A 24,311-nucleotide genomic window follows, 5' to 3' on the forward strand; every position below is an offset into this window, starting at 1 on the left:
ACAGCATTGAAGAACTACAACTCCCATGAGGCATCATCAGTGCATCTGTTGCTTATGCAAGGTTTCTGCAGGTTCATTGAGTTAAATTTAAGACCTTTTTAATACCACATAATGCAATTTAATACCCGTTATTGACGATATCACACTATAAACTATAAACATACACTCAGCGAGCACTTTATTAGGAACAACTGTGTTGTCTTATGCCATCCAACACAACAACTCTAATACTCTAAAACTCCACTTTTACAAAACTTATAACTACTATTTTGGTCACCCCATTAACATACATGAGGGGGACAAAATATTAGGAACACTAGTACTAGGAAATATTAGGAATTTTGGTGCTTCCAAATTATTAAGGGCCAAGTTTGATATATAAGAGATTTCAGAAAAAAATCATTGTAATTATGACTTGAATGTTGACATGAAGGCTGTTTACATTTCAGAAATACTGTAACTGCAGTATGACATCAATGCAGCCTAATTGGATATGTTATTATCAAATGCTAACAAAGTAGGTGACATTGGTGAGCTAACGTTAGCTCACCATCATGTCTGCTGAGGTTGATTTTGCAGCATTTTGAGAAGTTAAAGGTTTCAGTAGCTGCTATGTTTGTTATTCTTCTTTACAGCTCTGAGTCACAAAATATTACAGACATTCAAGGGAAACTTTCTGAAGTATTTTAGATGTCCATCACCTGATACTCCAGTATTCCAGAATGAAGCCTTGTTGCAACCTGGTCCAATATTTACTCTCTTTTAGTTCTGTTTTTACTCTCTACCAACTCCTGAGGGAAATATCTGGCTCTTTAGCTGCTAAATGCTCCACTATGTTCACCAGCTAGTCTACAGCTAACTGTGTCTGTTTGGTGCTGAGCAGGTAGTGTACAGCAGCTTTTTACAGCTTTTTATCTCTGAAAACGACGCTATGAGACGCTGAGAGTGAACCAGAACAGTAAAGTTGCAGCCGGACAGATAAACAATGAGCTGAAACTCACTATAAAGCTCCGTAAAGCCGAGAGGAGCTGCAGAGTCTCTGATAATTCTCTGTAGGTTCATCACTATGAGCCACAACCAACACATTACACACTGACATTTATATATTATTATTATAAAAAATATAAACGGATGAAAAATTAAAGGAAAAACCTGAATAAATGAGTAGATAAACATAATGAATGCAGATGCTTCCACACAGCTGCACTGCATGGAATAATTATAAAAACACTGAGCAGGTCCAGTTGATTCTGATTTGTATCAAGATGTCAAAAGGAAAATATCTGAGTGACTGTTGATTGTTGTGGCGGATGGCAGCTCAGCTGTGTTTCAATAAGAACAGCGACTAAAGTGACATCTGTATTTAGATCTATGGGAAAGACGACAGTAAACAGGGTCAGAAATTGTGATCGACAGCACACGTTTGATGACGGTGATGCTCGTGCATTAGTGCGATATGTAAGGAAAGATAGAGGAGCAACTCTTCCTCAGGTGACTGTGTCAGCAAGAACAGTCTGTCGACAATTACACAGAGAGGGATATTATAGTAGGCTGCAGCGCATAAACCCCTCATTACAGAGATGAATGCACATTTGAGAGTTCAGTGGTGCAAAAACCACAGACGCTGGTCTACAGAGACGTGGAAATACTGTCACCATATTCTTCTTGACAAGTGGACGACTGCATGTGTGGCGTTCACCAAGACGTGGTCCAGGTCTGAGTGCTGGACCCCTACAGTGAGGGGTTCTGTGGGCTCGGTTATGCTGGCATGGTTTGGGTCCACTTGTCTCCTTAGAGGTGAAGGGTCACCGCTAATCAATACAAAGTAGTTGTGAGTGATCAGCTTTATCGTGTGATGAAACATGTCTATCCTGGTGAGAGTGGTCTCTTCTAGGATGGTTTGACCTTCACAGTCACCAGATCTCAACCCAGCTGACGTGTTAGACAGCGTTCTCCACCACCATCATCACAACACCACATGAGGAAGATCTTTATGAAGAATGAAGTTCATCCCTCCACTAGAGTTCAATCAATCTGTAGAATCAATGATAAGGAGCATTTTAATCTGTTCTGGCAGCACGTGGCGGCCCTACACCTCACTACGACACTTTATGTTGGTTTTTCTTTGATTTATTACCCGTCTATAAGTGTATTAGCATAATGAGGTTAGCCTGCAGGCCTGCAGCAGGATCATAGCTGGATCAACCTGTTAGGGCGTAGGAGTTTGCCGTTGGGCCCAAACTGACACCTCAAAAATATGTCTGTTGCATCCAGTTCCCGTTAAATCCGGTGCAACCAGTAATCCTATGCTGCCATAATACTGCATTTGTCTTTAGATTGCGGTAGTTTCATTAAACACAACTTTATTAAGAATATGTCTTGAGTGAACACTAAACATTTAAAATAAAAGCTCTTAAAACTAGACTGTGACACAAAGTTCTTCTTTAAAACAAGACCTGCTTTAGCTCATGTTGTTCTTTACATGGTGCAAACTCCCTTCAATTAATCACATTATAGAAAACCAGCTGACATGTCAAAGGTTCGGACACACTGTCACGTTCCCTGGAATGAGAGAAAGTGTCCAAACTTTTGACTGGTGCTGTATATAACATATGATAAAATCATGAGGATGGTATCAAATGTTCATGCTGCTGTTATTGTGGGTAAAAATATCACAGTAAACTGTTTCATCAAGATAACTGACAACGTTTCCTGAAATCCTACTATTGCTGTTAAAATATATGTAAATAAATGTAAATTTACTGTTGTTTTTCTTTAATCCACTGAACCAAAACACAAAACTATTCAGATTCTTTACTGCAGTAAAAATACCAAGAGAGTAACGTACAAATACTCCATTACAAGTAAAAGTCCTGCATGAAAAATCTTACTACAGTAAAAGTACATAAGTATTATGAGCTTGATGTAGTTAAAGTATTGCAGTAAAAGTAGTGGTTTGGTCCCTCTGACTGATATATTATTATATATGACATCATTAGATTATTAATAGTGAAGCATCAGTGTTAGAGCAGCATGTTACTGTTGTAGCTGCTGGAGGTGGAGCTAGTTTACACTACTTTATATACAGTTAGCTAGTTTAGTCCAGTGGTTCCCAACCTAGGGGTCGGGGCCCTCCAAAGGGTCAGCAGATAAATCTGAGGGGTGGTGAGATGATTAATGGGAGAGGAAAGAAGAAAAAACAAAGTTCTGATACACAAATCTGTTTTCAGTTTTTGGACTTTTTCTCTAATCTTTGATTTTTGCTGAAATATTGGATCATTTGAACATTTATTGAAATGAAAGCATGTGAGAAGTTTAGAGGGAAAAATCACTATTTGGTGGAGCTGTTAACAACTCATAGACATGTGAAATGTGACCCCGACTACACACTGCTTTTTGTAAGACGTCAAAAGCCAAAAAGGTTGGAAACCACTGGTTTCATCTTTAACAATGTGTTGTATTTTAAAAGCTTGTTATATTATCCATTGTGTCAAATCTTCATCTGAAAAGTAACTAAAGCTGTCAAATAAATGTAGTGGAGTAGAAAGTACAATATTTCCCTCTGAAATGTAGAAAGTAGCATCACATGGAAATACTCAAGTAAAGTACAAGTACCTCAAAATGACACATAAGTACAGTATTTGAGTGAATGTACTTGGTTACCCTCCAGCTCTGGTGATGTCTGTGTTTGGGGAGTAAAATCCTGACTCATCGTGCCTTTAATTCAGCATTACATCACTGAAAACATCACAGCGTGTCAGCAGCGGGGAGGAGGGGGCGCAGCTCTGCTTTGTGTCCGCAGAGCAGCGGCCCTCCCCGGCTCTCATTGAGCGCATGCCGCAGCAGAGGGACACTCCCCCTAAAAAAATATGCGCGTTTCCTCCGGGTACTACGGTAATGGGAAAAACCCCGAACCCGTAACGTCAGGAGGGGGGGCGGAGTCAGCGGCGTGGTCGATCATCTCCGTCCTTTGTTGTGACGAGCTGAAGGAAGCCGAGCAGCACCTGGTCGGGCCACACGCCCCCCTCCCCGCCTCCTCTGGTCCCTCTATAGCCGCCTGTGTGGAGCCCGCAGGCGGCCTGGAGCTCCAGCAGCCGCCCGCTGACTGGCTGGATGTCTGGCGGTTGTTTTTTTTTTTTTTTAAGTTTCCGTTTGCAGGCCTGTGGTGTGAATGTAACATGTGAATGCGACGCTGTTATGTCACCAGTCTCTGTTTACAGTACATGCCCATGCACAGACTGAATAGTGGGGAAGTGGTTTTGATCGTTTCCTCCTTGTTTCTTGTAGCTTGCACGCATCAGTGATTTCATCAGTAGGAGATAAACACACAGTCAAATCCGTCTTCATCATCACTTCTACTACACGGTTACCCCTTAACATGAACAAAAGATCCCTTACTTTACAGAATTTGATGCTTCAATTTGACCTTTGTGAGTTTATATAGAACTGACCCTTCAAATATAACAAATAAACTGTTTAAATCCATAAAATCATGACTGTGAGCAGATTGAAAGAATCAGACAACAAGGATCGAATTTAGTTTCATTACCTCTTAAAGTGAGTATATGTCCTGGATGAAAAGGGCTTTTAAGGATTAAAATAAAGCGATTTTGTAGCCTGATGGTTATATAACAGTGTTCATATTTGTGTTTTTGGTGTGTTATGAGATCAAACACATACTGGTATAGTACTGGTACTGATATGTATGGAAGCCTTTTTCTGCCAGCAACCAAACCGACACACTGGTAGGATGAACCTCAGTTCACTTTAAGGCCTTTAAGTCAACATTTAAGATATAATGAAGGTTTTTTTTAAGTCAACAGTTGTAGAGTTAGATCAATAAATTGACCAAGATCATTTATATACAGTATAGATAAAGGTTACGTCCCAATCAGTACATATGTTGGTCACAGTTCCTTATCAATTTATATTATGTGTTCATGTAAAAACATCACTAGCATCAGATTTTTCAGACTCTCTTATATCAGGATCAAAAAACGAGCCAAAATTCTGACTTTTCAAGTCAAAATGAGTATCCGACATTTCCCATAATGCACTTGGATTGTGTCTTTTATTAGGTAAACAGCCTCGTCTTTCAAACTCCACAACTCCACAAATGTTAACAACCCTGATGACATCACTATGACGTCATCAGGGTTATTTCCTCTCACAGACATTTTAAACTGTTTGCACTAAACAGTTTTATGTGTAAAATAAGTGGTGTGACCCTTTTCTAATGATCAAATCTAGATACTAAACACCACAAAACATGATTTTTTGGTTAAAAAATAGAGAAATACATCAAAATAATGACTCATGAAATCAAAATTATGATATTTCAGTACAAATTATGAGACAATAAATCAAAATGATCAATCATTAATTCAAAATTGTGTTTTTAGTCCAGATTATGAGGTAATTATTTTGACTTTATGAATATAACTTTGAGTTATTAAGTTTTGAATCCAAAATGAGACCAAAAGTTGATTCAAATTTATGGCATTCTGTGTGAGTACAAATTACAAGATCAGTCAGAATGACAACTTATAAAGAATAAATTATGACAAATTCAGAAAATGAGTCAAAATTATGATTTACAGAGTCAGAAATATGATGTTTTAAATCCAAATCTTGAGTCAAGATGATAAATTATTAAGTCACCATCACAATTTCATAAAGTTCTGAGATAAGTCAAAATTAAAATGATTATTTTAATATTATAATATTTTGAGTCCAAATGGAGACAAAATGTCAAAATTACGTGTAAAAGATTTAAAAAAATGATGATGGCAAAATTATGAGATAAATCCAGATTATTACATTTTGTGTCCAAATTGAAAAAATGAGTAAAAATTAGCATGTTGTGAATCCAAATTGTGAGATTATATCTCTTAAAGTCAAAATTATGGCATTTTGAGAGAAAAAGTAAAAATGATGACCAAAAACTTACAATGATGCGATTTTGAGTTTAATTTATAACCTTATAAGATAAAAATTTATGATGTTTTGAGTCCAAATTATGACATAAATAAAAATTCTGACTTTAAGTTAAATTATAAGTAAAAAAAATATGATAAAGCCATAATTATAATTTTACTATAATTCCAACATTAAAAGTAATGTTTTTTATTTAAAATGTTATAATTTTGACTTTTAAAAAATATTCCATCCATTTTTTTTAACTTGGCTTAAATGGGCTTCCGTATAATGTCAGTTAGATTTTGCTGTTAACCAGAGTTTTTTGTGATTTCAGTTTGTTCATGAGACAAACATTCAGTCTCTGTTTTTATATTCTGTTTTATTTCCTTTGCTGCAGTTTCGTCCCACATATCTTCAGTTTTCATTCATCTGCTGTCGAATCAGAGAGTTTTGTGTGTTTACATGTTGTTCCTGCTGCGTTTTTTACTCTCTGCTGCTTCCCCACAGGGACGCTCAGTAGTTTTATCTTCCTTTGAGAGAGAAAGCCGACTCGCTGAGCTGACCTTGAGTCGTGCTTTTCAGCGCTGAGGTTTTCTGGCTGACGTGGATGAGACAAGCAGCAGCAGAGGGGCCCTGGCTCGGTTTTTACGAGGCATGTGTGCCCTTATAGGCCTGTATACACTGTGGCTAATCCTATAGGCTGCTCCTACAGAGATTTTATTGTCTCTGCCTTGGATACCAGCCCTTCCTGTAGGAACGCTTGTTTTTAAGAGGTCGGGTTGAGTGGAGGAAAAGAGCGCGAGGCTTCATACTGTGAGGTCATGAACGTGGATAAAGTTAAAGCTCCTTCACTGAGGTTCATCTATGAAGACTGATGATTTATTACAGATTGTTGTAATGAAACTGTTTGTTTGTGTTTGAAAGACAATCAGCTCATAAAATGCAAGAATTCATCTGAGTTATTTTCAGATTTATTAAAGCACAAACTCTCCCTTTGTCTAATCTTCCCACCCTCTTCTGCTGTTGGTCCAAGCACACATACAAGCGTTTTCTGAAAAATAATTGTGTTTAATGTTAAAAAGAATAAACAGGCAGGTTTCCTGGGGCGGATCCAGAGAAATATTAATCAAATATATCAATATTTGCTTGGAAAAAATCCCCCAAATGAAGATATTTGAACTCAAAAACATTATTGTGGCACATGAGTGAAGCACTGCATAGAAATATCTAAAGTTGACATCAATCAACTGTTTAATTTTTCCATTTTTTCATAGTTTACATTGAACATATGTCCGTCACGTGGCCTAAATGTGACCAGAACAGTTTTTTAAATAATTAAACATGAACCCAACACTCATCCAACCATCCAGGATGTCCAGAGTTTATCCAGTGACGCTGATTAAACGGCAAAAAATCATTTTCTCTGAGCTTGGATGTGAAAATGTGGTGAAAGTGTGAACTCGGAGGTAAAAGCTTTGAATGAACTGTCGCTGCATTGCTGACTAATGTGGCTTCTTGTTCGGGGCCTGCAGGGACTGATTTACTGCTTTTTTTTTTTTACACTGGCAGCTTTTGTATGTTGCACTTGCATGACTCATCCGAAATTTCGACATGTTTGTCTGCTGAATGAGCAGTTTCAGAGATAGTCGGTAGCTGCAGGCGATCCGGAGACACTCGTAAACAGCCGTGAATATTTGGGATCCCTCAGACAATCAAACACGAGGCTACTATTACTAAACAAAACACGCTTCAACCAAACTACTCCTCCTCCACCGCTACCCGTCTGCAGCCGTTCTCTATTTCTATGAGTGGAAGTCGGCAACTCGACACACGTTTTAGCAGGAAAGAAGCCATCAGCAGTCCAGAGCTGCAGGGACAGCTAGCTGCAGGGACAGCTAGCTGCAGCTCTCGCTGCATTCACTTACACTCCGACATCAGAGGTTCACTCTTGTAAATTTTCAACCAGACACAACATCTCATATATATATATATATATATATATAAATATATGAGTTGAATTAGATTGTTCAGAACTGGGGTGGCAGGGTATTTTCTAGGCCTTTTTATTTATGTAGCAACATGCAGGCACAATGCAATCCGAGTGCTTTACAAGGGCACAAAAATACATTGAAAATAAGACATTAAAGAGACAAAAAGATTAAGATTGCAATTAAAAAACAATGAAAACAAACAAGCAGAAAGGTAATTAAAGACTGACAAGATGGTACATATCTAATTTACTAGAAATATGCAGTAAACAATAATGTTTTGAGGCCTGATTTGAATGAGTTGACAGTTTTGGCAGATCTCAGGTATTTAGGAACAGGTGGGGATCAGAGACACTGAAGGCTGCTGCTTCGTTAGATCTGCCTCAGCAAGTTTCATGTTCGCATACGTGCTGAGTTCTCGGGTTATTTTCCAACTTGTCAGATGCTGGTTGCATTTTAAAAAACAACACACAAATATGTAGTTTCATGTTAAAACAAACAGATGGATTGTTTTCAACAGACAAACAGGAGAAATGATGCATTTGTTTGGAACTATTTTCAACATTTGGTGTCCAGTGTGAGAAATAGTTAGAAAAAAAAATCCCTCTGTGACCTTCAGGGCCTCCGTACAATGTCGTCATAATGAGATTTGTTAGTTTTGTGAAATGACAATAAAGTTTTGTGAAAATAATAACATGTAAAATATCTAATTAAAATGAAAACATGTCCACATTATAACGAGGAACTGAGCATTTTCTTGTGTCATGGTGGCAGCTCAAATAAAAAAACAGCTCAAATATTTAGTTTCATGTTTAAAAAATTGTCTCCCAAAGCAGCTGCTCGCAAACAAACAGGAGGAAATAGTGCATCTGTTGGGGATTATTTTCAGTGGCGGATGAATCCACATTTGTTGTTCTAGTCAGAAGTAGTCTGTCTGGGACCTCTCAGGGCCTCCGTACGATGTTGTTATAATGAGATTTTTTCTAACACAACAAGATTTTTTTCTTGTAAAAATGTAATAATCTAGTTTCTAATAGCATGAAAATACATCAGTAACATGAAGAAAACATTTCACCTTATAACGAGAAACTGAACATGTTTTGTTTGTCATGGTTGCAGCAGCTCTGTACTTCTTTAAAATCAGCTCATAATAAATATTTAGTTTCATGTCTTAAAAAGCCTCATAGTGTCACTGCGGTTAAATCATAATACTTGTTAGTAGATGAATGAATGAATCTTTCTGAACTGAAAGCTGTAAATGTTCTAAAAGTAGAAGTTTGAGTCTGTCGAGGAGAAACTGGGCATCGAGACAAAATCAATAACAAGTTTTCAAAGTCGAGTTTCCCACATGATGCTGTTTTTAGCGTCTCACCAACGCCGTCGACATGTTCACACCCGAAAGCTGCTCGCACTGTTTACTCAGTTTATACAAACTGCTGCCGGCTCCAGATTAGTTTATGTCTGCTCTGTCGCTTTAATGTCTCATCATGTTGCAGATTTATCGTCGCTTCATGAGTGTTTCTGCTGTTTTGTTTTTTGCTGAAGTGAAACCCATCAAAGCGCCGGCATATTTATTTCACCTTGATTTATTCCTTGCGGGTCGATAAGAACACTTTGTGCTGACAGGCTGCGAGCCGAGTCGAGTCTGGATGAAGAAACCGAAGCTTCTTCCTGCTGTCAGAGAGGATTCAGTCTGTACGCAGGTGAGCAAAAAATACCAACATTCAGACCTGCAGGGAACACGAACCAAAACCAGGTTACACAGCAGTTAAATCAGCAGCTTTTCTCAAGGTTCACTTACTAGTTTTTTTCTGGAGCATTCAACCATCTGCACACTGTCCTCCCATTAAAAACGACTGGATCAGTCGTTTTAGTAAAAGACCCAAAACATCGTCTGTTATGTTGCTTTTGATGAGTTTTCCTGAAATAAAAACCATCATGGTACAAACATTATTTTTTAGGTTTTTTTTTTTGACATTTGGTGTTTATAAAAAATAATTTACAGCTTTGGCTGAAATGTTAATACAAAGTTTATGGAGATGATCCTCCAGATCACCAAAACATGTTCATGTTCAAGTGTTGGAGTAATTATGACAGAAGCAAAGGAGGAAACCTGCTGACGTTATTACAGAACAACAAAATCCACAAAGGGATCAAAAACATCAGAGTTTAACTGACGGTTCCCCAGTGTTTCCAGTTAAACCAGCGGTCAGGTGTCTGTAATCATTCCTCCTGTTCATACTGGATATTTAAAGATCCTTCAAATGTGTTTTCAATGCATTTAAACGTCTCTGTGAAGCTTATATGAGTCTTCAGCAGTCTGAGTTAGTCACATCAAGTGGATATCTGACACATTTACAGTCTTTTTAGCATCAAATTCTCCTCTTTGTGTTTCCTCGGACAGTGTTTCCCTGTTGAGCTGCAGGTGGAAGTATAGTAACAAAAAGAGGAACTTTGGCACTAAAAAGACTGTAACGTTGAAAGATATCTACTTGATTTGACTCATTTGGACGCTGAAGCTTCATATTAGCTTCAGACTGTGGATTTTGTCCTCCATCACTTCCATTGTAAGGTCATTATGAAGGGATCTTCTAATGGTCAGTATGAACAGGAGGAATGATTACAGCAAGAAAAACAGCTTTAATGTTCATTTGGGCTCCTGACTGTTGGTTTAAGATAAACTGGAAACGTTGTGAACTCGTCCTTTAAAGCACAGAGCCTCAGATCTTCAGTCAGGATCCTTCTGGTTCTTCCTAAGTCCTGATCCAGGACTGAAGGAGACCAGGACTCCACGGCTCTGAACTTCCTGTCTGAACATCTGAAGGCGCAGACTCAGAGACGTCTTTAAATCACTTCTTAACACTTCAAATATATTTGAAAAAAAAAAAGCCTTTTATTAATCTTCGCTCAGAGTTTTATGTTTCCAATTCCACAATATGTTTTATTTGTTTATTTTACTGTTTTTTTAATCTTATTTTATTTTATTTTTAGTATTTTATCCTGTTTTATTCTCTGTACTTTCATTTGCTGGATGTCATTTAATTGTGTTGCTGCGTAGTTTTAATTTTGTTCTGCCTTTGTGAAACATTTTGTAACACTGATTTAAAAGGTGCAATAAAAATGAAGTTTATTATTTTTATTATCATCATTCATGTTCCCATCAGGATGAATTATAATAACTTTGATCCTCTGACTTTTCATCTGGTGAAATTTTAATTTGCTGTGGTGGAAAGTACATTTACTCAAGTACTGCATTAAAGTACAGTTTTGAGGTATTTGTACTTTACTTGAGTATTTCCATGTGATGCTACTTTCTACATTTCAGAGGGAAATATTGTACTTTCTACTCCACTACATTTATTTAACAGCTTTAGTTACTTTTCAGATGAAGATTTGACACAATGGATAATATAACAAGCTTTTAAAATACAACACATTGTTAAAGATGAAACCAGTGGTTTCCAACCTTTTTGGCTTTTGACGTCTTACAAAAAGCAGTGTGTAGTCGGGGTCACATTTCACATGTCTATGAGTTGTTAACAGCTCCACCAAATAGTGATTTTTCCCTCTAAACTTCTCACATGCTTTCATTTCAATAAATGTTCAAATGATCCAATATTTCAGCAAAAATCAAAGATTAGAGAAAAAGTCCAAAAAACTGAAAACAGATTTGTGTATCAGAACTTTGTTTTTTCTTCTTTCCTCTCCCATTAATCATCTCACCACCCCTCAGATTTATCTGCTGACCCTTTGGAGGGGCCCGACCCCTAGGTTGGGAACCACTGGACTAAACTAGCTAACTGTATATAAAGTAGTGTAAACTAGCTCCACCTCCAGCAGCTACAACAGTAACATGCTGCTCTAACACTGATGCTTCACTATTAATAATCGAATGATGTCATATATAATAATATATCAGTCAGAGGGACCAAACCACTACTTTTACTGCAATACTTTAACTACATCAAGCTCATAATACTTATGTACTTTTACTGCAATACTTTAACTACATCAAGCTCATAATACTTATGTACTTTTACTGCAATACTTTAACTACATCAAGCTCATAATACTTATGTACTTTTACTGCAATACTTTAACTACATCAAGCTCATAATACTTATGTACTTTTACTGCAATACTTTAACTACATCAAGCTCATAATACTTATGTACTTTTACTGCAATACTTTAACTACATCAAGCTCATAATACTTATGTACTTTTACTGCAATACTTTAACTACATCAAGCTCATAATACTTATGTACTTTTACTGTAGTAGGATTTTTCATGCAGGACTTTTACTTGTAATGGAGTATTTGTACGTTGCTGTATTGGTATTTTTACCGCAGGAAAGGATCTGAAACTTCTTCCACTGCTGGATGCAGAAGTATATTTTGGTCAGGAGAGTTTTGGTTGGTAAAACCTCAACATTAGTTCGTGCAGCAGGGATCCATCTGTGGAGAAGCTGATGACAGTGATGTGTGAGTCAGTGAATCCTGCGTTTGAGGAAGTCGTCCTATAGATTCTATATGAAGTCGACAGCAGCTGAATGAAGCCTGACGTTGACGTGTCGCTACAGGCGGCACCGACACATGAAGAGGAAGTCTGTGTTTCAGGTGAACTCCTGCAGGCTTTCGCAGGTAAAAAATATCAGGTTGAGAGAGAGCGTGTCTGTTCCTGACTCTCTCTGCACCTGCAGCTACACCTTCAGAGTGAAGTTACATAACAGGAATTAACATGAAACACATGCCGCTCTGATGTGTTTAGATGCTGCTGGGAAACTCAAACATCCAAGGGATTCTGGGACATTACAACCTTGAAAGGTGCAGAATAATCAAATACACAATACATATGTGTATATACACACACATGTATACACACAGTGCATTCAGAAAGTATTCAGACTCTTCACTTTTTTCACATTTTGTTATGTTGCAGCTTTATGCTAAAATCATTTAAATTCATTTTACCCTCATCAGTCTACACTCAATAAAACCCCATAATGAAAAAGTGACGACAGAATTTTGGAAACTTTTGCAAATTTATTAAAGAGGAAAAACTGAAATATCACATCGACATAAATATTTAGATCCTTTACTCAGTACTTAGTTTGATTTGATTTATTGATCGGGACAGTGTGCAGTTTTAAACATTAAAGATGCACCAGAGTTAGCTTGAAGCTAATGTACATCCGTAGTCCCCAACAATCAAAACATACAACAGCACAACAACAAACAGTACAAAGTAAAACAAGAAAAACAAAAAAACAAACAAAACATACAAAAAACACACAGAACAGACTCAGTGGTCACACAGCTGATTGGTCTTTAGTAGACTTTATAATTTGGTCTTGATGGAACTGCAGCTCTTCATATCATCAGGTAGGACGTTCCACTGAGTTGTGGTTTTCACAGAGAAAGCTGAGTGTCAAGATGCAGTGAGATGAAATGGTTCAATCTATAGAGGATATTCTGGAGGATCTAATAGAACTTACTGAGCGAGTGAACACAAAGTCACATAGTGGAGGACAAAACATTTAACATTTTATAAACTAGGCACAAATTTGAGAATAATCTAACATTGTCAAAGCTCAGTAACTTGTATTTCTCCAGAACCCTACAGTGATGGAAACGCATTGAATTTTTATAGTTTGTTTGTATTAGGACTCAAGAGGTTTTATGGCTGTTTCTCCAGCCTGCCCCCAACATGTGATGCAATAAGACATATGGGAAAGAATCATAGCTGACAATTAGAGGTCATTCAAAAACAGTAAAGAGGATATGTTTATGAAAACGATAAATATACATATTATTTGCTGTAAATATCTGCAGCGTCCAAAGAGAGACAGTTTCTAATATGTCTAAAATTTGCTAAGTTGAACTTCAAGGTTTAAACCATTTAACATGTTTCTTTAAGTTCAAATTTGGATCCAGTGTCACACCAAGATATTTAAAATCAGTAACTATGTCAATTTTTTCACCTTTGATGAGAATATCAGCGTTAGGAGGTTGTACCATAGTTTTAGAGAAAAGCACCCTGGTACTGGGATGATTTTGGTATGGTATTGGGTGGTACTGGGATGGTATTGGGTGGTACTGGGATGGTATTGGGTGGTACTGGGATGGTATTGGGATGATATTGGGATGGTACTGGAATGGTATTGGGTTGGTGTTGGGATGGTGTTGGGATGGTAATGGGATGGTACTGGGATGGTATTGGGATGGTACTGGGATGGTATTGGGTTGGTGTTGGGATGGTATTAGGATGGTAATGGGATGGTACTGGGATGGTATTGGGTGGTACTGGGATGGTATTAGGATGGTACTGGGATGGTACTGGGATGGTATTGGGATGGTATTGGGATGGTATAAGGATGGTACTGGGATGGTATTGGGATGGTACTGGGATGGTATTGGGATGGTGTTGGGATGGTATTGGGATGGTACTGGGATGGTACTGGGATGGTATTGGGTTGGTGTTGGGATGGTATTGGGATGATAATGGGATGGTACTGGGATGGCACTGGGATGGTACTGGGATGGCAGATCAGGGAAGAGTCTGTTTCAGACAGAGGCTGAACTGAGGGGCTGCATAAAGGACCAGTAGAAGATCAATAAGGAGTTTTTAACTGGAAATCATGTAAAGATATTCCAGTAGAGCCCCAGAATATAAATATAGAGCTGGAAATATGCAGAATATGTGTCCTTTTTAAAAAAAAAAACTGGACATGTTAAATGATCATTTTGAATACCTTAAAGTGTATTTTTTTCTGTTTCTTATACATAATGTCATCAATGTCAGATGGAGATTTTAGTTATGAAAATAAACCATGTTTCCTCAACAGAAGTTATTCCAAAAAATCATTACTTACTTAGATTTCAAAGTTGGCTTTTATATAAACTAGTGTTATCTTATTTCCTCAATATTAAATGCAAATGATGATTATCATAAAAATCTAAAAGTATGACATTCAAAGTTGCATCATGTGATTCAATTTAAGACAATTAGAGGTCATTCAAAAATAGTAAAGAGGATACGTTTATGAAAACAATAAAATATACATATTATTTGCTGTCTGACAAAAATACTGACCTGAAATGTAATTTACTGAACATGGTTTGACAGTCAAAACATTGCTTTTTAAATGTCACAGCTGGACGCTACTGACGTCTTCAGAGAGGAAATTATTTTTACTTGGAGGTTTCATCATAACAGAGAACAGGAAATATTTTTGTTTTATGAATTATTAATGAAGTGATCTTTTTTGCATGAATATATTTATTGGTTTCTATATTTTTACACATGTAAAAGTAAAACAAAACAAAAACAAAACAAAAAAATATACAATATATATATATATATATATATATATATATATATATATATATATATATATATATAAAATATATAACAATATATATATATATATAACAGACAAGATTAAAAAAAATGAAATGTTTTCAAAAACATTGTACAAGTATTAAACTTAATAAACATAAATCTCTTCCCTGCTACTCTGACTGCCTTTAATGCTTCTTTGGCTCTTACTGATCCTCGTTGAAGGAGCAGTAAAAACAGAAATGAAATATTAATATTTAATAAACATTTTAATAAACATTAATACAATTATAAATAGTTCACCGCACCTCACCGTCCTTCGTCTCTGACCTTTACAGTAACAAACAAGCTGTTTATGCTGTGATTGTTATCACATCATTGTAACGCGTCACAACTTATAAACATGAACTTCTGTGTAATTTGTACATTTCTGTCAATTTTGTATCACTGATTCGTCTTGAAACTTTGATGATACAATATGATGATGATGATACACATAATTGTTTTTATCTTTTTTCTTTTTTAAGTATGACTATTGATATTTATGTAGGCGAGGAATCTTCATAAGACATTTCTGGCTTCCAGCATCTCCTGCACAATGTTCAAACTTTTAAAATTCTTACTGTATTTTTATATAAATGTGCAAATAAATTAAACTAAACTATAGACAATTTAATAATATAATAATTTAATAATTTCTGAATAACAGAAAGGAAAAGCACTTAATTGAAATTGAAATGAGCCGTTTACAGATATAAACAAAGTTTCCATTATTCTATTTTTTCTTTTCCATTAATCATTTGAATGGAAATAATAGTTCTCAGTGGATATTATATTATATTATATTATATTATATTATATTATATTATATTATATTATATTATATTATATTATATTATATTATATTATATTATATAAAGTTCCAATCATGAAAAATACATCATCTTTCAGTTGAAGAAAATAAGAAATGAAGAACAATGATCTTTTCCTCTTTAACAAAAGGTTAACACTGAGAAAACAAACAATGCAAAAGGAAAAAAATAAACTAAAAAAAGTCCATATTATTATATATTTCTCTCCTCTCGAGTTCCTTCTTGGGGGATTTTGGAATTTGAAGTTCTTACCATCATAGTTGACGCGGAGCAGGAAGGTTCAGGCCGTACCAGACGACCTCCGAGCGGAGCTTTTGTTTTACGGCGGCGTAGCTTTTCCTTCCTGTGTTCCTTCCAGAGAGAAGTTGTTTGTTTCCATACATGACTTCACCTTTCGCTTGTGTGCAGCTTTCATCACTCGGACCTCATCGCTGAAACTTCATGATTATGGGTCGGGGATGGTGGGGATCCTAGGTTTGAAGGATATAGTGGGCCGCTGGAGCCCCCCGTTCTAGACCTCAGGTATCCACGTCTTTCCCTTCTACATTCTCCGGGAGGCCGGTAAGGTGAAGGTTGGAGCAGCAGGATCAGTTTTTCAGGTCTTCACTCTCCTCAGAAACTGATTTTACATTTCTTTCCAGATCTTTTACCTTTTGTTCTGAATTTGTCTTGTAGTATCGATACGGGTTCAGCTGGTCGGCTTTAACGCCAGCTATCCCCCTCCACCACTTCATCATGAGGGGTCAAACTCTCAGTCTTCAGGCATCCGACGGCCTCTCGCATCGCTTCCTGGGTTTTCTCAAATATTGTCGGCTGTGTTCCACAAGAGAAGCCATTAGAGCCAGATTGCTAGTTTGCACAGATCATGTAACCAGCGGGGCGTCTAATTTCCCTCTTGTCTGTTTTTTTGGCACAGCTCATCTCCGCAGTGGTTTATAATAGACCCCGAAATATTCTATCAGGTTTTTTTTTAATGCTCCCAGAGGAGTTAAGATTTATTTAAGGGTCAGAAATTTCGTGAGAGCATGTGGCGAGCGTCTGTCACACCGCCATCACCGGAGGTCGGCACATTCCATTCAATGAAGCGATCTGTTAGCAGAAACAGACACTCCCGAGGTTCAGAAAGCTGGATCAACGCTCGGTGTCACATCATGATTTACATCTGACTGTTCTTTGAGATGTAAATAATCTGCCAGCAGTCTGTGGGCCAGATGTTTACATGGCAGGACTCCACAGCTGGAACGACTCGCTGATTAGTTGATTGACAGAAAATTAAATGGCAGCATTTTTGATTTTTGATAAGTGCGGAAGTTTTCCAGTTTTCCATGACAGTAAATTCAACATCTTTGTGTTTCTGTTGGTGAAACAAAGTTATCTGAATATGTTTTACATTTAACACTTGAAATGATGTAAAATGTAAACTATACTTTCGTGTTTCATTAAACTCTTCTTGTAATTTTTCTTTTTACAAAATGAACCAAAACACAGACAAACTTTCTAAAACAGAAAACTGTCACAGAGTTTGTTTACTAAATATTTAGTCAATGCTGAATCACTGGATGTAAATGTTATTGACTCTTCCAGCCTGTAATTATAATTAATAAACAGTTGATCAGTTTGGGTTACGCTCAACAACTTGCACCCAAATCTAAAGTGTCAACTGGATTGAAAACAAAAAACAAAATGATACAACTGAAAAGATATTAAGCATGAACAAAACAAACAATCTTAAACAAAGGCAGCGGTGGCCTGAAGGTTAGAGAAACAAACTGGTAACTGGAAGGTCGTCGGTTCATCCGTCCCCGGACCAGCAGGATCAGACTGTGGTTGTACTGGGCGGCTTCCTTTTCTCAGTTCCTACAAAATATGAGTTTCATGATTTTCTTTTACAACAAACTGCCTCTAAAACTCAGCAGGTAACATGTGACAGGAGAGCAGCGTCTCAAGTGTCTGAATGTGTTCAAGTTATCATCTTTTTTTCTTCCTTCAACCAAACTGAAGCTTCTTTTTTTAGTTTCTGAAAGTGAATCCTGACGTTTATTCTTTACACCTCCGGATTTCTTCCTCTGTTGAAGTCAGTAAACACATCAGGATAAAAGGCTGCAGTGTTGTTTATGAATGATGAGGAGAGACGGAGAGGAAGGAAGTGATGGAGAAGAGACAGATGAGGAGGAAGAAGAGATTTACATAAATGAATAGAGATGAATCTGACAGACGTCCTGAACACATTTAGAGAGTAAAAGAAGCGTCTCTCTGAGTTGTTTTTATTCATCCTGGAGACAGAAAACATTTCATAGTTTATAAAGACGACGTGACGTCATCCGCTGTCCGGAAAGTATTTTCACGTTACGTCATTGTTTTGTTAGTTTTAGTCACAGAAACAGAAGTCTAGTTTTCCTCAGTGACATTCTTAATGGTTATGTCTTCTTTATTCATGTGTCTATTAATTTATTGGTTTGTTTGCACATTTAAAAAAATACAATATTGATCTCTGTCCTCTGGCTGTCGGCGGTCTGCGGACCAGATGTTTTGATTTGTGTCACTTTTAAAAAAAAAAAATTAATTTAGGAGAAAAAGATGCAACAGTTTCATGTTTCTGATCATTTGCAGACTTTATTTTGACGTTGAATCATTCCAGCGTTAACTCTGACATATGAAACTCTAAATCTGATTCATTTTAGACAAAAAACTACAGAAACTGGAGACATTTAAGTTTTCGTCAATTAAACTTTTGAATTCAAAAGTTTAATTGTGAACAGACGCTCGAGCAGGAAGATAAACGAAGAGAAACACAATGACAGAGTTCAGACTAAAGAAAAACAAGAAGAGAAAAGGGGAAAATATAAATAAATAACAGCACAATTAATCATATAAACTGATATAAACTCTATTGACATGCTAATTGATTGTATTATAAGACACATAGATATTTGTCCTAATAATATGAAATCAGCAAAGATAATGCCGATATTTATAAATGGAGATAAACACCACATGGATAATTATCCATCGGTATCACTTCTTCCTTCATTTTCACAAATATTAGAGAAATCATTTGTGAAACTACTGAATCTCTTCATTGATAAATATGAATTATTGAGTGAACACCGGTATGGATTTTTTGCAGTAATGGAGATGAAAATGATGAACGTTCTGTTGGTGTTTATATTGATCTGCAGAAGGTTTCTGATACTATAGATCACAGCCAGTTATTGACTGGAAGGCTACTGGGAAATAGACGCTGTGTGAGGATTTAGGAAGGTCACTGGAGAACCTCAGGGATCAGTGATTGGTCCAAAACATCTTTATGCTTTATTATATTTTCAATGTTTGTGATGTTTGCAGACGCTACAAATTTATTTTGCTTTATTTTGGTTTTTTTTACTGAAAGATGAAAATCCTCAAAACTTGGTTTGATGTAAATAAATTGTCTCTCAATATAAAGAAAAGAAATCGACGGATGAATTAAAACTCTGTGATGTTGAACTTAAAAGAGTTTTTGAGGAAAATGTGATTGATCATAAATGAACATGGAAACAATATATTAACTATATTAAAGGAAAAATGTCAACAGCAATCCTGTATGAATGTAGGAATATATTAAATTATAAGGCCTTGTATATAATTCACTGCTCACTTATACAAGCTGTATGTATTATTAATAAGCCTGGTTATTATGATCATACTAATCCACTGTTTAATTCAATTTAATGATTTACTATATTATAAAATAATGCAAATAATGTTCAAAACTAAAACAAAGTCGATTAAAGACTGTGTACAAAGGAGAGAGAATATGATGTTTGTCATTTTAATGTACAGTAAGTTAAGTTACAGGGTTTAATTATGGAACAATGTTAATATACATTTAAGAATGTTTAACTCACTTTTGCTTTTCAAAATAAAGGTTTATAAAGCTCTTTTTGAGGGTTTCAAGTGTGAATGATTTTTATTTTATTATTATTTTTTATATTTCTGGAGGCACATATCAGCATTATGCTTCTGCCTTTACAGTCACTATAACACATAAACTGTTGACTTTGTTTATACTGACTGTATATGAGATTGTATATTGTATATATATATGTGTGTGTGTCAGTTCTCTGTACATTACTGGAACATTTTGAGGCTCCATCTTTGTTGTGTGCGGTTACCATGGTTACAGGCAGTGTTTACTTACGTTGTCCAGGTGACTGGTTTAACTCACAAAGTTAAACCAGGTGGAGGTGTTGAAGTTTTACATTTCATTGTAGACTTTTTAATTAATCGTCTAAAATGATGTTCATCTGGTTTTTTCATCCACAATCATATTTTTTGATAAACATTAGTCTCTCTCGCTCAGTTTATTATCTAATTATTCACCAACGAACTTTGATTCCTTCTTGCCTGGAAGTTTTGCTTCATCCACATTCTTATGGAATATTGATTATAAAACTATAACGTCAACACTTTGTCTATTTTTGATGACCTCATACTAAGCTTTTTATAACAACTTCCTGATTCCCTTTAAAGACGATTAAGAGTCACTTCTGTTTCAGTGGAGGAAACATCTGCTCTGCTTTTCACTGGCATCAACATGTATGACAAGAAATAAAGAAATAAACATATTCGTCACATTAAACAAACGAACTGAGAGGTAAAGATCTTCTGATATAAATGTTGAGTCTTTTTCTTTATGTGCTGATGAAACATTTATTCTTTCAGTGTGAAATAACAATTTAATTTGGTTCTAATTTAAATTCTCATGTTTTTATGTTTTTCACTGTTTTAATTTTTCATATAAGTAACAAATCTGAACAAACTACGTATGTTTTTTAATTTTTTTTATGGAAAATTCTTTTAGTTTTCAGTTTAATTCTCTTCTTCCTACAAAAGCATCTGGTTCTTATTTTATATTTGATAAAACCCTTGAAGGCTTTCCTTATTAATATTATTACAATTTATTATTATTATTGTTATTTAACTTTTTTTTTTTTACCTCTTTTGAATATTGTTTGTCTCTCATTTCATTTATTTTGTAGTTATCACTAACCCTATTAACATTTATTTACTTTTTTTTTTTTTTAATGTTGCTGTTATTTGATGAATAAACCCAAAAAGATAAAACACACAGTGTCCATGTGATGAGTGTTGTGGTGCTGAAGGTCAATTTTTATTTAATCAATAGTCAGTTAATATTTTTTGTCATAGTTTTGGTCGTTGAATGTGGGATTTTAGGATTTTGGGATTTTGGGATTGTTGTTCGTGTTTACATTAATCCACCTCTCAGCTGAGTGACTGAAACACTGAAGTGTGTCTTTATCTTCCACTTTATCAACGGAGGATAATCAGTTAATCAGCAGATCAATTGATCAGTCTGAGTGAAGCTGCGGCTCGACATCAGATTATCCTGCAGCGACGAACTGAAGGTCGACTGGTTCTGTTTCTAATGTTGCTGTGAGGAAAGTGATAAAAACATGGACACTTATAAATATACTGTTTGTCTTATTGAACACGGTTCTTATACAAAGTGCTGGATGTGAATTATCAAGATATAAAGAGGAATGATTACAGCAAGAAAAACATGTTTAAAACGTGTTTAAAACATGTTCATCTGGACTGTTGTTTTAAGATAGACGTAAAAAATTGTGAACTCGTCCTTTAAAGTGAAGAAATAAAGTCACTGTAAGTTCAACTTTGTCCCAACGTTTCACTTTAAAGCGTCTATAACACATATTTCTATAATTACATATATTTCTGTTGCTCCACAGTCTGATCTATACAGTGACAGTGTTGGTTGTGGCTCGTAGTGATGAACCTACAGAGAATCATCAGAGACTCTGCAGCTCCTCTCGGCTTTACGGAGCTTTATAGTGAGTTTCAGCTCATTGTTTATCTGTCCGGCTGCAACTTAACTGTTCTGGTTCACTCTCAGTGCTCTCATAGCGTCGTTTTGGGCCGCAGCAGGCAGCTGTTTACAGAGAAAAAGCTGTAAAAAGTCGCTGTACACTACCTGCTCAGCAGCAAACGGCAAACAGACACAGTTAGCTGTAGACTAGCTGGTGAACATAGTGGAGCATTTAGCAGCTAAAGAGCCAGATATTTCCCTCAGGAGTTGGTGGAGAACAAAAACAGAGCTAAAAGAGAGTGAATATTGGACTTACATTCACCAGGTGGACAGAAACACGACTCCACATGAATGATAATGTTGCTCCGTAACTGCTGGATGTGGAAATAAACAACTGTTTGCTAACAAGTTAGCAACAACTACTTTATAAGATGATAATATGACGGAGTCGTGTTCACTACGTGTTTCTGATGGAAACTAAACATCATGGAGTCGTATTGACGTGGTAACAGGTGCTTTGTGGATCTTGTTCTTCTTGTTTTGGCTCACGGGGCGACATTTTCCTAATCCCAAAATGGAAAAGCTCGTCTGCCTCTGGTGTGTGTGTGTGTGTGTGTGTGTGTGTGCAGCCAAATACATCAGTGTTATCACCGAGGCATCATTTAATCTCATAACGTCGCCGCGGAGACAAACAGGGCCATCACTGTCATCTATGATAACCTACAGCAGTGTGTGTGTGTGTGTGTGTGAGTGAGTGTGTGTCTGTGTGTGTGTGTGTGTGTGTGTGTGTGTGTGTGTGTGTGCAGACAGAAGAAGTAAAAACCTTCACTGAAAACAGAAAATCCTATGATTTCAAACACAAATCTGACACTTTGATGCACCAAACGCCTCATAAATCACACACACACACACACACACACACACACACACACTCACTCACACACACACACACACACACACACACACACACACACACATCTTTCCTCCTGCCCTTCAACCTCAGGCTGAAGGTGAAACTGTCCATCAGCTGCAGCTGCAGAGTCCGAGTTGACCTGCAGGGGGAGGAAGAGACAACAGACAGAGAGAGGATGGAGGGATGATAAGGAAAAGGAGGAAGACGACATTTCCCGTACAGGAAATGCAAAAGACAAATATTGATGATACTAAGATTCTGGAAAAGGTGAAAGAAAGAAGCAGAGAACTGAGAGAAAGACAGAAACAAGACAACAATAATAATTATTATTATATATAATTTAGATATTATATCTATATATGTTTCTGCTATTATTACATTTTAGTTTTTTATATAATTTAAAGACAAAAGAAAAAAGAAAGAAAATTGTTTTTCTTTTATTACATTAGATTGTTTATTTATTTTCCCGTAATACATTTTAAATGATCTTGTTTTGTTTTTGTAATTATTTGTTTGCAATGTAATTTACTTTAGGCTATTTTGGTTATTATGTTTTTTATTTCCTAATTATTTGTTTGTAACATTTTTTGTATATTTTTTCTTTTTCTTTGAGAGCAGAAGTCTTGACAACCGTGTGCAACTTCTGCTGAGTCAGTTTGTTCGTCAGCTTCCTGCACAAACACACAGTCATGTTTCTATCACTTTCAGAGGACCACATGCCTAACCTTAACCTTAACATAACCCTAAACTAACCTTAATATAACCCTTACCCTAACCTTTACATAACTCTAAACTAACCTTAACTTTAAATCAAGTCTTCACCCCAAAAATTAATGATTTTATGTTAAAGGAACTTGCTTTTTGTTCCCATAAGGGAGGCGAGTCCCCACAACGTGAGGAATACCTGTACACACACACACACACACACACACACACACACACACACACACACACACGACTGCTCTCGTAAAATTAGGATTTTTTTCAAAATGTTACCATTTCTTTCTTTGTTTTGTTGTATTAATACTTTATTCTACAAATATTTTGACTTTTTCCTTAAAATAAATGATCTGCTTTTATTTATATTATATATAAAAATGTTCTCAGAACTTTACAACATTTTATTGAAATATTGCAGCTTTTGTCTTGTACAGTTTCAACTTAATTCTCCTGATATTCATATTTTTTCTTGAAACATTAACTTTTCTTATTTTTTTAAGGGACAAAATTGCAACTTTACTCTCAAAATTTTACAACCATTTTCTTGCAGTATTAAGATGGTATTCAAAAAATGTTTTGTTTTTTCTTTCCATAACATATTATGATGTAATTCTAAGAGCATCTCTTTCTCAGAATATTGCAATTTTAATTCTTAAAAAAAGGACTTTTTTCAGTTTTTCTCAAAATATTATGACTTTTTTTTATAGTATTAAGACTTAAATCTAGTAAT

General features: G+C 36.0%; 1 long non-coding RNA gene across 1 annotated transcript; it reads left to right on the forward strand.

Annotated features, from left to right (window-relative positions):
* Positions 1–1,764: 1,764 nt before the first annotated feature.
* Positions 1,765–18,655, forward strand: LOC122967551. Its single transcript, XR_006398634.1, has 3 exons — positions 1,765–1,898; positions 5,574–5,580; positions 18,646–18,655. It is a non-coding gene; the product is annotated as an uncharacterized LOC122967551 (long non-coding RNA).
* Positions 18,656–24,311: the final 5,656 nt, after the last annotated feature.

The sequence above is a fragment of the Thunnus albacares genome, chromosome 17, assembly GCF_914725855.1.
Source record: "Thunnus albacares chromosome 17, fThuAlb1.1, whole genome shotgun sequence".
Classification (NCBI taxonomy): domain Eukaryota; kingdom Metazoa; phylum Chordata; class Actinopteri; order Scombriformes; family Scombridae; genus Thunnus; species Thunnus albacares.